The sequence below is a fragment of the Charadrius vociferus genome, unplaced genomic scaffold, assembly GCF_000708025.1.
Source record: "Charadrius vociferus isolate BGI_N301 unplaced genomic scaffold, ASM70802v2 scaffold19, whole genome shotgun sequence".
Lineage (NCBI taxonomy): Eukaryota > Metazoa > Chordata > Aves > Charadriiformes > Charadriidae > Charadrius > Charadrius vociferus.
The window spans coordinates 2,754,559-2,770,550 of record NW_009650173.1 but is presented as its reverse complement, the minus strand read 5'-3'; the positions used below and the strand labels follow the sequence as shown (position 1 = coordinate 2,770,550).

Sequence of the window (15,992 nt, the reverse complement as noted above, 5' to 3'; positions counted from 1 at the left end):
AGCATTGACTTTGTCAGCTAGTTTTTGCCTGTTCCTGTTTACTATTTAGAAAATACAAAATGTTATGATAATTGTAGTTACGCTTGCGTTTATACACCGTTTTTTAAATCATGGCAAGCTTGCATGGAGGCACACGGATGATTTGGAGAAGTTTATGAAGCCAGTGCTCGGTGCTTTACCTGCCTGATAAATAGGTGTCCCCAGGGGTCAGTTTTCACCATAGAGTTCCCCTGGACGCACTTCAGCTCCCGTCCTCTTCCCCTCCTGCAGGTACGGGCAGTGGTTCGGCAGTTAAGCGACTATTCAAATTGAGTAGAAGGAAGAAGGTAACTGCTTAAATGCATGGTAACTTACTTCAGTTAACTCCTATTGTAACTTCCATCTCTCAATTCATAGATTTTTAACATACGTTATTTTTTTTTTCTACGCTGATCAGTGAAACGAAGAAACTCTCTGGTTTCACTTGTCTCTCATTTCGGTGGGTGTACTGGCACCAGTGGGGGATAAGAAATATACAATACGGTGAGGTATGTGCTTATTCTGTAGAGCACACACCGTTTTCAGTAGCGCTCTTGAAGTTGGTAGAGCTGGTAACAGCGTGCATTGTTAAGATTGCCATGCCATTCTTTGTTAAAAGATGCTGCTATAGAGTACTTAAACCTTCCAGATGTAACACATTTGAGGACAATCTTAGATGTTTGAGGCTGACTGTAGTTGGTTTGGTTTTTTTTCTTTCCCCCCTAATGAAACTAGTCAACCAAAGTTGAATATCCCACCCCCTGTCCTGATCTGGGCAGATAAAATCTGATGATGCTTGTTAAGTTGGTTGGTTGGTTAGTGTTCCTGATAGCTCACCAGGCTGCTTTGACATTGGAAAGATACTGGAAGGAAGTGAGTGGCAACCAGTCATCTGCCACAGTTTGTATGGACTGCATGTGAACTTGAACTGAAATCAGGGATATGCAAAACTGCATGTGAACTTAAACTGAAATCAGGGATATGCAATTGTTAGTGAGTCTATTTTTGTCATGTTTAAAATAATAAAAAAGATTTAGAAACAGGTCTGGCATCTTTGAGAAACCTTCACACCTGTAGTTTTATAAATCATGTAAACCGGTTTAGATCAGATTTAACTGCAACAGGTCTGTAAATATTCTCCACTGTTACGGTTATAAGTTACAAAAATGTATATGATCGCTTATTCAAGGGAATTGTAAACAACTTTGGGAGAAAACTTGGTAATCGTAATGCACTTTATTGCTACATGATGCTCAATAAGCCTTGAAGTGGATACTGTAATATGTCATTGACCATCCTTGGAGAACATAAGAATGTAATGATCTCTGTTTGGGGGCAGGACCATCTTGCCTTTTATTTCAGAAGACAGTTTCTTGAGGTCTCTAAGTGTAGGTAAAGACGTCTTTCGTTTGTACTTCACCAAAGCAGCTTTTTGTCTTTAGGTACTCACAGTACCAATACCAAGACTTGGTAAGTCATCGACATACTTTTTGTAGACTACAGTGAATTTTATCTTCAGATTAAAATTTCATTAAAAAAAAAAAAGCAGTTTTGGGGTTTTTTCTGGATGCCTGCTGGGTTTTATGTCTTTCCCAGTTGGTTATTTTTAGTTATTTATGTTTTAAAAAAAAATATCTATAATCTTCAATCATAGTACAAGCTGATTTGCTTAAGGGTATTTGCAGTGTCAGAGTCAGAAAATAATAATAAAAAAAGTTTGTCACTGTCATCTAGTCTAGTTCTCAAATGACTAATGAAAATATTCTTATTTATCATTATGCTCTAATGGACTCTTTTCCTCATAAGGTTATGTTACTAGCCTCTAAGTCTCTCCTATTTTGATTTTGATGTAGGTCTGATGCTGTTCTTGTTTCCAGCTATTTATTCTCAAGAGGTTATTTCTGTATAAGGCTTCAAGTATTCCAGCATCTAGGCAATGGTTTGACAATGGGTAATTTTGCCACCCAAGTCCCGGCAGCATCGTTAACCTATATGTTGTTTATAGAGCCTTTTCAAGGCTGATTGACAGCAGTTCTTCCTGGGTAACTCTAAACAAATTTATGGGTCTGTCTTGGCAGTGGGATTACTGCCAAGGATTTCTTTAAGTATATTGCTCTGCTTGTGATAGTTTATGCTACCCTATTGGGTAATGTAAGTTTTATACCCTATGGATAATAAAAGTTTTTAATCATGTCTAGTCAATAAAAAGTTGACTCTGTCAATCTTAAAATCAAGATTTCACAAGGCAAACATTCAGACAAACTGACTTTGGGGAAATTCATGCTATACAAAAATCCCACTGAGCTGATGATAATGATCCTGTCTGATTTTAGCTATAACCTTTGGCCGATGTCAGTGGCCAAAAAGAACTACATAACTTCATGAATGTAGAATTAAAATGCAAAGATTTCCCCCACTGATAGAAGCGCGCGCGTGTGTGTAGGGACTGTTCTGGTTACAAGGAGCAAACTCGGGACATTGCTGAAATGGAGCAGTAGTGGGCTGCTTTTGTTAAACGTGAAAAACACAATGTAAAAATCCCAGAAAACTTAATGAACTTGACTCAAAAGGAAATATTAACTCTCTTAGTGAAGGCACGGGAAGGCCAGTGTGGGGAGCCTTACTAAAAAGTGATGACATAACGCAGGGCTGCTCTTTGAAAGTTTGTCCTGTCAATTTGTGGTATGACAACATAATCAAAAAATAGTTCCTGGGACTAAAAAAAGGTAGTGCGCTGATCTGAGGATTATTTTTTTTCCCTTGGAAAAAATCATATATGTTGGAAACGAAACAAGTGTGAATTCCCCACGTCTCCAAGGAAATCACAAATGCCTTTTTAGAAGAGATTTGTTAACTGAACTTTAGCTTTCATCTTTTCAAAGAGCCGAAGTTCCCAGTAAATACTCCCACTCTGTAGATTCTCATAATACGTTAGCCCTTAGGGCAGCATTGAGGGTTTGGCCAAAGGTTACGTTACATGCAAAGTAGCCAGAATTCCCATTGGCTTTATTTTTGCAACTTTTGTTGTTGGCAATTTGAATAAATTTTTAATTGGCATGTTTTGGTTTTGTATTTTGGTGCAAGTCATTTAGAAGTTGAAACTAGCATATCTCCTTGACGTAGTGTGGTGCTTAGATGGATTATGGATATTATGTGGTATATACGTCAATTCTCAGTTTAGGACATATTTAAGAGTGCTTCATAATCCTTATTGGTATTGTATTAATGCATTTTTAATAGTTCAAATGAACGGACGGTTGTGGTTTTGAAATGACTACTACTCTTTTTTAAAGTTCAGATATTTATTGTTCCTCACGCTTTGCCAGCAGAGTTTCTTGCAGAGGCTTGTGAAATTCCATGTACTATTTTCTCTTTACATTGAGAAGAACAGGCAGCGAAGATAGATAGCTTACCTTTCCTTTTGCTCTTGGAGACCAAAATCGTTACACAACAGCAGCTGAAGGCACTGCGCAGTCGGCGTGCGACAGCCCTGTTTGAGCAGTAGCACTTCTGTAAATGAGGGGAAAGTTCCCTGTCTATTTGATCCTTGCTGCTTCTGTTGATATTGTCAACAAGTGTGCCTTTTCCTAACGTGAGGGTCTGCCTGTATTAGGAACAGAATGGAGTTTTTAGCCATAAATAATGAGCTGCTCACGATTATTAGTGTCCTGGACCAGACTCAAAGGGTTTACTCAGATGAAAAGCTCCCGTTACTATCCAATTATTATCTAGATCCCTTTATTATCATTTTTCTCTAAACTGAACTACCTGTTTTTAACTTTTATTTGCTCTGACAGCAAAATTATGACATTCTGCGTGATTAAAAAGAATTCCCAGTATAATCTGCTTACCCTGATTTCCTCCTCTTTAGTGCAGCCGTAGAGGGTCTGGTTTTTAGAATTAGATACCAGGCAAGAACTACTTTAAAAAAGATACCAACATTTATGTAGTGGGAAGAATAAATGGGGGGAAGAAACCCCAACTCTCTGTTTTAATGTTTGAGTAGTGTGTGTTACATTTTTGTATGTAATACTACTTTTAAAGCTTTTGCGAAGCAGAGCTTGCAGATATGCTAGGCTGCTTTGCTGTAGTCACATTCCTGTTGCAGCATGTTGTCAGGGTCTGATGTGACATCAATCTACATGTAATAGATACATAGTTAAGCAGTTTATTTTAGGATCCGAAACTCTTCTAAGAATAGACGGGCTCTCCTTTCAACAGGAAAGGACAAATAAATTAAAACAGGAAACCAGGGAAGAAAAAGTAAGAAAAATCAGAGAGCGCAAAGTATCTAAGGAGAACAAAAAAGGGAAGAAACAGCAGACTGATAGTGGTGGGGTTCCAGACTGGGGTGAAACACGTGGAGGGACTGTTGCACATGGATTCTTTCAGCAGACCGCAGTGCGGTGGCAAGCAGGTGATGTGACATAACTGGAAGGTTGAAGTCTTACAGTCTTGCTTACCAGAATAGACTTGTGTAATTTTCCTCGCTAGCAGTCCATAGGTTTAATTCGTTAATTCGTTGGGGAGGAAAAAAATAACCTTTTAAATTTTCTAATGTCATTTCTTAGTTTTGTCTGAACATTGACAGGTGAAGTTCCATAGTGCCCCAAAGCTTAGGCTCTTCAGTATTTCCCCATGGTTATGTTAGTGGGATCACTAAACCGTGGGTAAGGATGTGACTTGTTCTGGTGGTGTCATATTTACACCAGGGATCTAATCATAGAATTTGTATGGGAAAAACTCAACAGGTCAGCCAGTCAGTTCACTTGCCAGTGCATCATAAATTACTACAGCAGCATACAAATCAAAATTAAGGTTGTTGAACGTTGGTGTGTACTGTATGTTGGGTGGTTTTTTTCCGCATTGTTGTATGGAAGCAACAGATCCCAATAAAAAATGGTGCCAGACACGTATCTGTTGGGTATGAATCTAGCAGTAGATTTCAAACATAGAAGTATTTAAAAAAAAAAATTAATTCACCAAAAAGTCTCTACTAGTGTAACCTTGAGAAAGCAGATTTAATTTCATGTATGTTAACCCACCTGCCCCAGTTGCTGCTCTGTGTTTTCTGTCATAACTTTCTTGTAATGTTTCTATTATTTTTTTTTTTCCATTTAGCAGCTGACATAGCTATTAAGTGATTAGCTAATACTTTATATAGGGGAATATCCAAAGTGAAAGGTATTCTAGTCTTACATTTACTTAGTGAACAGGACACGAATCTCCTATGTGGAGCTCTGGCATCAGTACTTGACTTTTTGCTAGACACTACTTTTTTTTTAATTGTGTATGCTTTGAATATTTGAATTTTAAGAGATCAAATATCACTGTTAATCCGATATGTTTCTTTTTAACTGTTATTTTCTCCTATGAGTCTTTTGCTTGTTTCTCTTTTTAAAATGAAACAACTTTAACAAGCCTGCTGTCTCTTTATCCTGATGCCATGTTGTCAGTGTTTGATTCTTGATTTGACAATATTTTTATAATCCAGTATCACTACATAAATTTTCTGTAATGAAAATACTGGCATTTTTCTAAAATTACAGATTTCTTTTTTTTTTTTTCTTTTCTTCTGACAAATATTTTTTTTGAAGGCGGGATGGTGTCATGGGCAACACCCTTCAGTCTACAAGTCAGGATAGTAGACTGTGAAAACCTTATTCCAGTAGTCTGTAGAACATCATTAGGAAGTTAAATAAGATAAACAGACTAGTTCTTATGAATACAGGATGATCTGAAGGTCTGAGAGATGAATGACATGACATTGCCCTGCCTGTTCAGGAGCAATGGTGTTTATTTTTGGTGAGCTTTCTATAATTCAAACAATGCAATTTAAAATTCCAAATTTATCTGAGTTGCAAAATTTCATCAGAATATCACTTTGCATCATCCAGGTGGGCGGACATCAGCAGTTAAAAAAAACAAAAAAAAATCTTTTCACAATGGACAAGGATGTGAGCAGATTTTCTTACCTTCTCAGATATCTATATGGTGTGTTCATTCCCAGTGCAGTATGCCTACCTGAAGAGCTGTTGTGCAACCGATGCATGCTAGAAAATGATTTCAGCTTTGTGGTTTATCAAGCTCTTGTGGCTGAGCTGCAGACCTCCAGCAGGCAGGCGTGTCGTTGCCCTATGGCGGAGGGCAAACTCTTTTGCAAGTGTTGCTGCAGAATGAAAGGAATTTTCTTTTGCTCTTGTTTGTTTGTTTGTTTTTATAGCTAATTAATGTAAAGTAATACGATATGATTTGCATGATTCTTGACATAACAGCCATATGCTTTCATTCTCTGGTATTTTACCTGAACAATGGCAAAGTGAGAAACCGTTTAAATATAAATAAATAAGAGAGAGACTCATGCTAATCAGCCATATCAGAAACTGATACCTCTTTCCATTCCCTTGTGTCTGGTGGGAGTCCCTTGGTAGGGTTTTTACGGCAGGACTGGGCTTGCTAAACTAGGACTGGCATGACTTTGTACCATCATGACTTTGTCAGATGCAGCAGTGCTGTCATCGGGAGTGAAAGCGCAAGAAGCCTTCACACAGAACTGACCTACAGGGTCCTGCTATTCTTGAAGAGGATGCTACAAGCAAATACTGCCCTGCTTATTACTCTTTCATAGAAACTCCCTACCTCTTCTTCAGCTGGTGGGTTTGGACACTTCAAGTCCATGCAGACCCTTATAGAGTTAGAAGTTGATATTCCCACAAAATCAATGCTAACAAAGCAAAAGGTGGGGAGAATTAAGATCTGGCATCTCTGATTTGTGAGGCCTTGAAACTGCCCACACTGTGCTGTTCTCATTTTTCTTTTACGCTTATTGAGAACTGGAAATCGTTGCTAGTGTTTGGCTCTCCTCTCGGATGGAGGCAGGTTAGTGGCTTCCAGCTGCCCCACTGATGGTCTTCCACAGTTACCTGTGCTTGCCCTAACTTCTATCTCTGTTCCAAGCAAGATAATTTCAAGATAGTTTGTTTTGGTTTGGGTTTTGTGTTTGGTTTTGTTTTGTTTTTTTTCCCCAAAAATAATCTGGACAGTTCACCAGCTCAGCTTGGGTTTTTGTTCTGGCACAAGATTTTGGATATTTTCATCTTCTAGGCGTAGTTTCTTTTTTCTTCCCATCCCTCCTTCCTCCCTGCCACAATAAAAAGAAAGAAGAGAAGAGAGGAAACCAACCCCCCAAAAGTGGTTGTAGCATATAGGGAGGGATTTGAGGAACAACACACTATATGATAGACACCATCTCATTAAATTAGATGTGTAGGTTGTTATTGCAGCTCGGGAAGTTAGTATGACTGCTTGCAAAACTGCAGAAGAAAGGGTATTTAGGTCTTTCTAGAAAGAGATGTGGGAAAGACATCTGTGTGCGTGTACATATACACACACATGCCCTCGTAACAGCCTACAAACCCCTGTAGTCTGGGGCAGGATTTGGGAGGCTGCAGGCGCAACTGCGTACTCCGTAGGAAGGCAGGAGATGAGGAAACTCACCTCTTTGAGAAGAAGGGAGTTACTTCTCATGCGTGACTTTGGTGCCATCTGAACTGCGTGCCTTATTCCCTGCCTTGAGGTTGTTGGTGGGAGCGGAGCGTGGCGTTTAGGCAGAGCGCGCTCCCCACTGCAGGGGAAGGCAGGGGCAACCTCGGCGCGACCATCTCTTGCCACCGCTGGCTCTCAAGGGTAAAGCACCGCAAGGTGGTTTCACAGTTAGGAGTAAAGCACGCAAGGGCAAGTACATGAAGGCCATTGTCAAAATTCAGTTATCGGTAAGTAACCTAACTTGATGCTTTGAATATTGGCACTTTGCTATCCAAAATGTAAATAAAATGTATTAAATTGCAGACTTTATTTACCAATAAAGCATCTGAAGAGTTTCTCTGTATGCGATTCCCTTCATTATATTGCTACATCAGTATCTACTTTGCTTAATTTTGATGTAATTCAAAAACTGCTTAGCATATGAAGTACCTAAATAAATCACTTGGTAAGTTGCAGTTTTTCTAAAGAAAAACAAAATCATGAAAAGGCAGAAGGATAAACATCTGGTTTTAATAAAATCAACATCTCATTTCACTTGAGATAGTGAATAAGTGGAAAAGAAACTGTTGAAATCACTTCTTATTTTATTATTCTCAGCTGAAAAAAAAATCACAAAGAAGGTGTATGAAGTTAAAATTTGTGATGGCTTTTTCAAAACAAAATTCTTTTTCAGTATCAGGAAAGAGCGCTAGGATAGCTTGTAATTTTGTTTTATTTGATGAAATTAGCTAAGATTTATTTGTTACTTGTCTAGTTTGATTTCCTGTTGTCTTTTTTTCTCCCCCTTCAGTTGTGAGCCCTGTGTTCAAATTAACTCTTTCTTCAGTGATTGCTTCTTTTTGTAAGTAGTTACATATTTGGGCTACTCTCTATATAAGGTTTTTAAATTCTATCTTCTTCTGAAGGTCAGATCAGGGTTCAAAGTTAAACTGGCAGCTGCATGTCAGTCTTGTACGTTATATATAACGGTGGAAGGCTGTGATGTTAAGTAGGTCTTTTCTAGCCATTGAACGTTGCATAGTTCTATGAAAAAGTTTTATTACGCCAAAATGAAGCTTTTTTTTTCTAGCAGGAAATGAGAATGCCTTTTGTGCAGCACTGCGGACACCACCACAGCAATACCGCGGCCTTAGAAGTTTACAGGAGACACGGTGACTCATTTCCTCCTGTCTTCACTATCGCTTGCCACGTGAGGGTCTGGTAGTGCACCAGACTCCTTCAAAAGAGGAGTGAAATTATGAATGAGGGGATAACTTCTCATATCTTCTTTGTTATCCCTGTGTTTTGTGATATATGGTGACATAGCCCTAAATTGCAAAGCGGTATTTCTGATTCTTTCCTGCCACCTCAGAGACACAGATGCCTCTATCCAGCTTAACTAATGTTTCCAGAGTCTGTTTCTGAGCACTTACTTTTTTGCTTTCAGTTTAAATCCTCTTACATATTTAGAGTTTAAAAAAAAACCAACAAACCAAAAAACAACTAAACCCAACAAGTCAGAATTTGCTAGTTATGTACTTTGTAATGCCTAATCATAGCAGAGTTAAAAGAACACTGGAAAACTGTACAAGAAAAGCCAGGATTGTGAATGTAAATCTATAATGCCGTTTTGCATTACAGATTTCCAGCAACATCCTTTCAAAGGAATGGGAGGAAAGCTCGTTGTCTGGCATAGTGTACCGTACTTGCATTTCAAAGACGAAATGTACATTAACACATGACACTACCAATCTGTATTCTAACATTCCAGTGGGCTTAAAAGCAAGAGACAATTGAACTGTGAAAATGGTCTTAAGAAAAAGTCACTCAAGTGAACATCTTACCTTAACACAACTTTTTAAAAGACTTCTATAAATTCTATTGACATAATTCTTATTCTGATGAAGTGGCATTATGGATAAAAATTATTCTGACCATGAGGCTGAGAGAGTTGAGGCTGTTCAGCCTGGAGAAGAGAAGGCTCCGGGGAGATCTTATTGCGGCCTTCCAGTACCCAAAGAGGGCCTACAGGAGAGCTGGGGAAGGACTTTTTACTAGGGCATGTGGTGATAGGATGAGGGGGAATGGCTATAAACTGGAAGAGGGCAGGTTTAGATTAAACATTAGGAAGAAGTTTTTCACTTTGAGGGTTGTAAGGCACTGGAACAGGTTGCCCAGAGAGGTTGTTGAGGCCCCATCCCTGGAGGTGTTCAAGGCCAGGCTGGACATGGCCTTGGGCAACCTGGTCTAGTGGGAGGTGTCCCTGCCTATGGCAGGGGGGTTGGAACTCGATGATCTTCAAGGTCCTTTCCAACCTAAACCATTCTATGATTCTATGAAGAAGACTGTAGAGACTTTTTAGTTTGGATCAAGGCATTTGCTTGAGTAGCTTTTATCTTTGTGCAACAATAGTGATTTTAATATGTAGGAAATGAGAGATACATAAGGTTTTGGATCTGTGATCTATGTATTCTGGTATTTTGTTGCTGGAGAGAATTTACCATAGCAGAAGGTTGCACCTCAGTGTCTTTCGATGCAAGTTTCTTCCAATTCTGCACAGTTGTTGGCTCTTTTTATTGTACATTGATATGAAGCTCACTGTTTAATCTAGAGCCATTGTGGATATTTTTTCTGTTGATCCATTCTTAAATATTCTTAATATTTTTACCTCAACAGTGACCCATGATTCAAAGGCTAAGTGTATTCTGGCTTTAAAAAAGCCCCACTTTTATATTTGTACCAGGAGTGGGGGACTCCTTGGTCTTCTGTGGTGAGGCAGGGCATTAGAAACACCTGGCTGCCTCTCTTCCATTATTTTATATATAATTTGAGTAATGTTACTGGTCTTTCTTTCCTGAAGCTTTAAAGTTCTAACCAGGGTTTCTTCTTGTACCTAAGTCTCTTCAAGTCTTTAATTTATATTGTCCTTCTCTGCGTCTGTTCTATTTGGTGTATCCTTTTTCAGATGGGGGTGACCAAAACTGAACACAGAATTCAAAAGTGAACACACACTATTCAAGGTGAGGGAATATCACTAGTTTTATATAAGGCATAATAATTTTTGATGTCTTTGTCCTTTAAAAATAAGTACTGATACCCTGATTATGTTTGATCCCAATTGTAAGATATTTTTCTCGAGTAATCTGTAAAGTTGTCTAGCTTTTTTTCCATTGGAAAGATGGTTAATTTATAACCTATTAATTCTTGTGGATAATTTAATTAGTGAATGAATAATGTGCATTAATTTTCACTATGGTTTACTGTACACCATGTATGGTCTACTGGCTATCATTGTGTTGATCTAATTGCATATTTGAAATTCCTTGTGAGGTCCATCACAAATGCACTTGAGAACCAACTGTTCTTTCTATCCTTCATCATCCAGATTTTGTCATTACATGGTTCATTCCCATTGCATCTTTCAGATTATTGAAGTGTACGTGTCTGGTTTTTTTTCTGAGTATTTCCAGCCTTGATTTTTGGATATTTCTGATATTTCTGATATAGAGGAAATATCAAAAAACTGATATTTCCTCCAGTTCCCTCTAGCCTAGAGTCTTTCCTGTGTTCTTGCAGATCTCTTAGAAAGGTTTGCAGTCCTCCACATTCATGATGAAGACTGGTAGTTGAAGAAAATTAATTGTATGTAAGAACAATTGTTAGAATCCTTGTTACCATCTCATTGACTTCTTCACTGCATCTGATCTTTCTCTTCGACCTCCTTTCTTTAGAAGAGTTGCACATCTCACAACCCGTAGTTGGTTATTTCTTTCATAAAGTATATGCTTGTGTTATGCTAGTAATGGTGTGTGGGGGGGAGTGTTATTCTCAGGTTTGTAATCCGTTTTGACTATAACTCTTGCAAATTGGGTTCGTTTACGTGAGTTCTTTTGATCCATAGGGTGGCTTTGAACAAGCTATTAGTAAAAAAAGATAAACATCCTACCCTTTTGATGACTTCTTTGCATAAATATTCATTGTAATGATGACAGCGTATCCTGAGCAGATGAAGTATTGGGCATTGTCGCAATGAACAGTGGTAGTTAGGGGAAGTCATGTTTGGTTTACGTGAGAAGAGTATAGATTTTGTGTTGCATGCTTATATTAGAAACGCTGTCTACATTTGCATTCAGCTATCTGAGTATACAGAAGCCAAAAATTACGGAGAGAGAGTATTAAAATTCTTACTTGGTGTGTTTTAAATTGCAAAGTCAAATAAGGCTTGATAAGGCTCACATGCCTGTTTGGAAGGAATTTTACTGCAAACCCTGTAATGAGAAGGTGACACTGCTAAGGATGTACCGGCATTCCCAATGTCCAGCATTTTTGGAGTAGGCAATAGCACCCGGGGAGAGCAAGTTGCTCTGTGTTCCTCATATGGCACCGTTACCTTCAGCTTCTGACATGGAAATTGGTATAGGTGGAGGCTAAAGGTTTTGGTCTTGGAGAGAAATCACATGGATGTGTTGAAAGGAGTGGGAGACATGAGGGGAGGAAGGCTATTTATATACTCCTCTCTCATCTGCAGAGCGGCAGCCTGGTGGTCAATAAATAAAACAATGGCATGTGGTAGGCAGTAGATACATTGACCCTTTCATACTGCCAGAAGAGGGATAGAAATAAACATTTCTCAGTCTTTAATCTCATTTCCTTGATATGTGAGGGGGTGCATATAATTGTTACAGGACCTTCAGGGGAACATATTTGAGAAATTGTTTGTGTATTAAACAGAATTTTTCATAAAGTTAGCAGTTCCAGGAAGCTGCTGCTTTTATTATTTCATGCTGTTCTTCAGTTGTTATTATGTACATTAACTGTTGGGTTTTAGCTTTTTCATGTAAATTTTTTTTCTAAATTCTGACTGTGGACTTCTACATAGTAATCATTTGAAATGGCTTGACTTCTTATGCTTTTTGTCATGACTTATTTTTTTAATATGACTAATTAGTGCTCTTTATTCATTGTGTCCCCAGTGTAAAGGTTGGAAGAATTTTTCTGTTACTATGCTAAGGTTTTGATTTTGTGCAGTTTTTCTTTGTTTTTTAACCCTCCCTTGAGTTACTTGACTTTTCTTCAAATGTGCTTATTTTGTTGCTTCATTCTAAGCTGGCTAACATGCTGAACCTGAATTATTTTATGAAATGTTCTGGTCTTTAAGCAAGTTAACAGAACAAATTGTGTGGTTTCTTTCCTCATAAGCTTACAAAACCCTACAGAATAATATGTATATTCATGGTCTGTGATGTAATAAATAGAAATGTGACTATCCAAACAAGCGGATGAAGTAAATATTCATTTGTGTTTTTCATCTTTTTAGATATTTCCAATTGAACAGTCTCCTTCAAGAGAGCGGAATTGTGCTGTGCTGTGTCAAATGAGATAGGAGAATTTCAGATGTGTTAATCTAGGAGTAGTTGCTTAAGAAAGTGAATCTTTGCAGTGTAGTAATACTGCCTTTCAAATTCTAAATGAAGTTTTCTTTAATGTTTTTAATTAATGTTTAATTAACATTGATAAGAAATTAATGTTTCATTAGCATCTATAAGGAATTAACATTGATAAGAAAGACATAGATGCTGTCTGTAACATCTTGCATTTAATTTCATTTAAGTACATTCAAGTAAGACTTGATATCCTTAAGAAGTTTAAAAAATTCTGGTGTTGTTGATGTCTTGGTATGGGAAAACAGATAACTATTTACTAAGTTGGGGACTACATTAGCTTCTGTTGTACTGAGCATCTTGTCATCTGCAGGAGACAGACACCAAGCAGTAGAGTGTGTGTGGTGTTCTTTTGAGAGAGAGAAGTGCTAAGTTACAGTCTTTTTTGAGTAATCAGATGTTAAAGTGACTGCGTTGGGACATCTGGAGTTCCTACCACTTAATTTCATGTCTATGGTTGTAGTTAGGCTGTATGTAAAAATATTTCTTACATGAAAAAAGCTGTGGATCATCTTAAAAAAATAAAAATTGAAGAATGACTCCTTCCTTCTTAACCCTTTCCTCCCTGGTTGTCCAAATAGATTTTTAACTGGAAGTTTAAAAGAAGTAGAGGGGAAAAAGAAGGTTGTTTTGAGCATACCATTAGCAAACTGTTAAAACAGTTTGTAAAAATTGGAAAACAAAGTATTTGAGCTGGTTAAAACCAATCTAAATATAATCAAACCCAGTACAAGTTCTCTTGTAACTGTCTGCTGTGGGAGAGTTGCCCCATTTTAGCGACCAACATGAGGCTGTGGTAGGAGACATTGAACCCGAAAACCAGGGAATTTGACATCTCTCTGGAGCAGCAGCTCTTCATCTTCCTCACTTCAAGCTAGCTTGAAAATGATTGTTCAGTGTGCAGTGCAGCAGTGCAGTGCAGTGAGGTGCAGGTAGCCCTGTTTGGGAGCACATTTCTTTCCTCTTTCTTTTTGGATGGTTGGTCAGGTGTTGGGAAGTGAGGAGCACTGGTCTTGCCTCTCCTTAAATACATCCCTTTGACTTGTTAGCAATTCTGTTGGTATTGCAGAACTACTTGGTACCCATGAAAACCTAACAGATTACTATATTGTGAAATACATTAAACGTTCTTTTTTTTTTTTTTTTTTGTCATCTTACTACCCTTATCCTTCTTTTATTTGCAATCCTGTCCCTCAAAAGAGACAAGTGACAGACCGACTGACTGTGGCTATTTCTATATGGTGCACATCTTAACTGTTGAGTAAATGTATGAGGTTTTAAAGGGCTTATTTTAGCAGAAGCATTTGTTAAAGCCCCTATATCCATAGGCTGTGTGTATATTCATTAACTATTCAGAGCTGTAACATAATACAACAAAAGGAAGCATATTTTAACAGAGATCTGTAACAACCGTATTCAGGCTGGCACCCAGCCAGCGCCTGAAGGCAGACGTTTCTTACAGCTATTTCTAGTCTTGCGGCATCTAGATGTAATAAACTTATTTCTTGGATAACAAAACTAGCTGATACTTACTGCAGTGTCATGATCCCACATTACAAAAATATATTAAGTTTGATCCCTAGAAGTTTATTGTAACCAAATCTCCGAAGGCAGTGGAAAACTGAGCCTCTCCAGTTTCACCGCCAGTGTGACAAGATTTATCCTTCATATAATAGCATCCGAAAGTTTGTGACGAGGGTGGGAAGAACTGAAGTGCTGGTATGAATGGAAAGTGCGTAAATATTTAACAGAATATCCTGTCCTGTAGACTTTCTTATCTGTGAAAAGTCTCGGATTTTCCCTGTAGCAGAAGCCCGGGTGGTTTCACTGGTCAGGGATGGGGCAGAGCTTTGGGAGTCCTTCCCCAGTGGTGAACGTGCATCCTTGGAGTTTGGAGTGTGTCTATGTACAGATTCTGCCAACTGCTCCATGTGAAAAGGGATGGAGATGCTTCATCTCTTGGCCTGCTGTATACTACAAAATAGCTTCTCTGACCCAATGTAGCATGAACGTAGGAATTTTTTCCCAATCCAGTACGATTTGGTGAATTAAAGAATATTTTGATAAAGGTAAATGTCCGAGGAGAAGATAAATGAGATATGTAGGAATTTACTGTGGTCAGAGGTTCTGTTTTGTATGTGGAATGTCAGTATGATACAGCAGCATGTGCTGAAGTGTAAGGTTTTTAAGCTATTACACAGGTGAGAAATGGTGATTTTCCCCACCAGCATGTTACCTGGTCAGCGGAACGCCGCTGTTCCGCCCAGCTGCAATGGGAATTGCCCTCTTAGTTTTAACCACCTTCTTACTGTTCTGTGTCATGTTAAGCTAATACCAGATCGTCTGTTTTAAAAATAAATCACTTTATAGTGTGATGCTTTACGTCTCTGGGCCTCTTTCTGTACTGGATATTTTAATTCTTTTTCCTTTTGTTAATACCCTGACTGAACCAGGTTTAAAAGGTTTGAAAAGAACAAATGCAATTAAAGTGGGTATCTGTGAAATACTTGAGTTCTGTTCCATGTGAACAGAAATGTTAAAAGCCCCTTTAGCAGCTGTGTCAACACCAATTTTCCTGGTTCTTGAGTACAGAAATAGATTCAAATGCTGTTGGTTAAATAATTCACGTTTCTTTTAGGTGAAAAATGAGACCTGGTCTCTTTAGCGAGTGCAATGGTTTCATTTAAGTGATTTAAAAATTGATCACATTGAACTGATTTGAGTGCATTAAGGGATTTGCAGTTATGTAATTAAATTGATATTTTAAATAGCTTTACGTGTACTGTCCAGTTGGGAAGTGTACTAGTGTATTTTTAGATAAAACTTTTTGTTTGTTTTTGAGATAAATGACTGTATTGAGTTTAGAATGTGATTACAGGCATATGACATTGAGTGGACAAATCATTTGGGGGACATATGGAGGAAAGGCAAAAATGTTAAATCAGTGACATTCTGCTTTTCAGGCATATCAATTATTTGATGTGTGTAGCAAACTGATACTTGTAGGGA

General features: G+C 38.1%; 1 protein-coding gene across 1 annotated transcript in view; it reads left to right on the top strand.

Annotated features, from left to right (window-relative positions):
* Positions 1-15,992, top strand: part of HIPK3 (homeodomain interacting protein kinase 3) — a 60,672-nt gene that overhangs the window by 21,005 nt on the left and 23,675 nt on the right. The window lies entirely within an intron of this gene.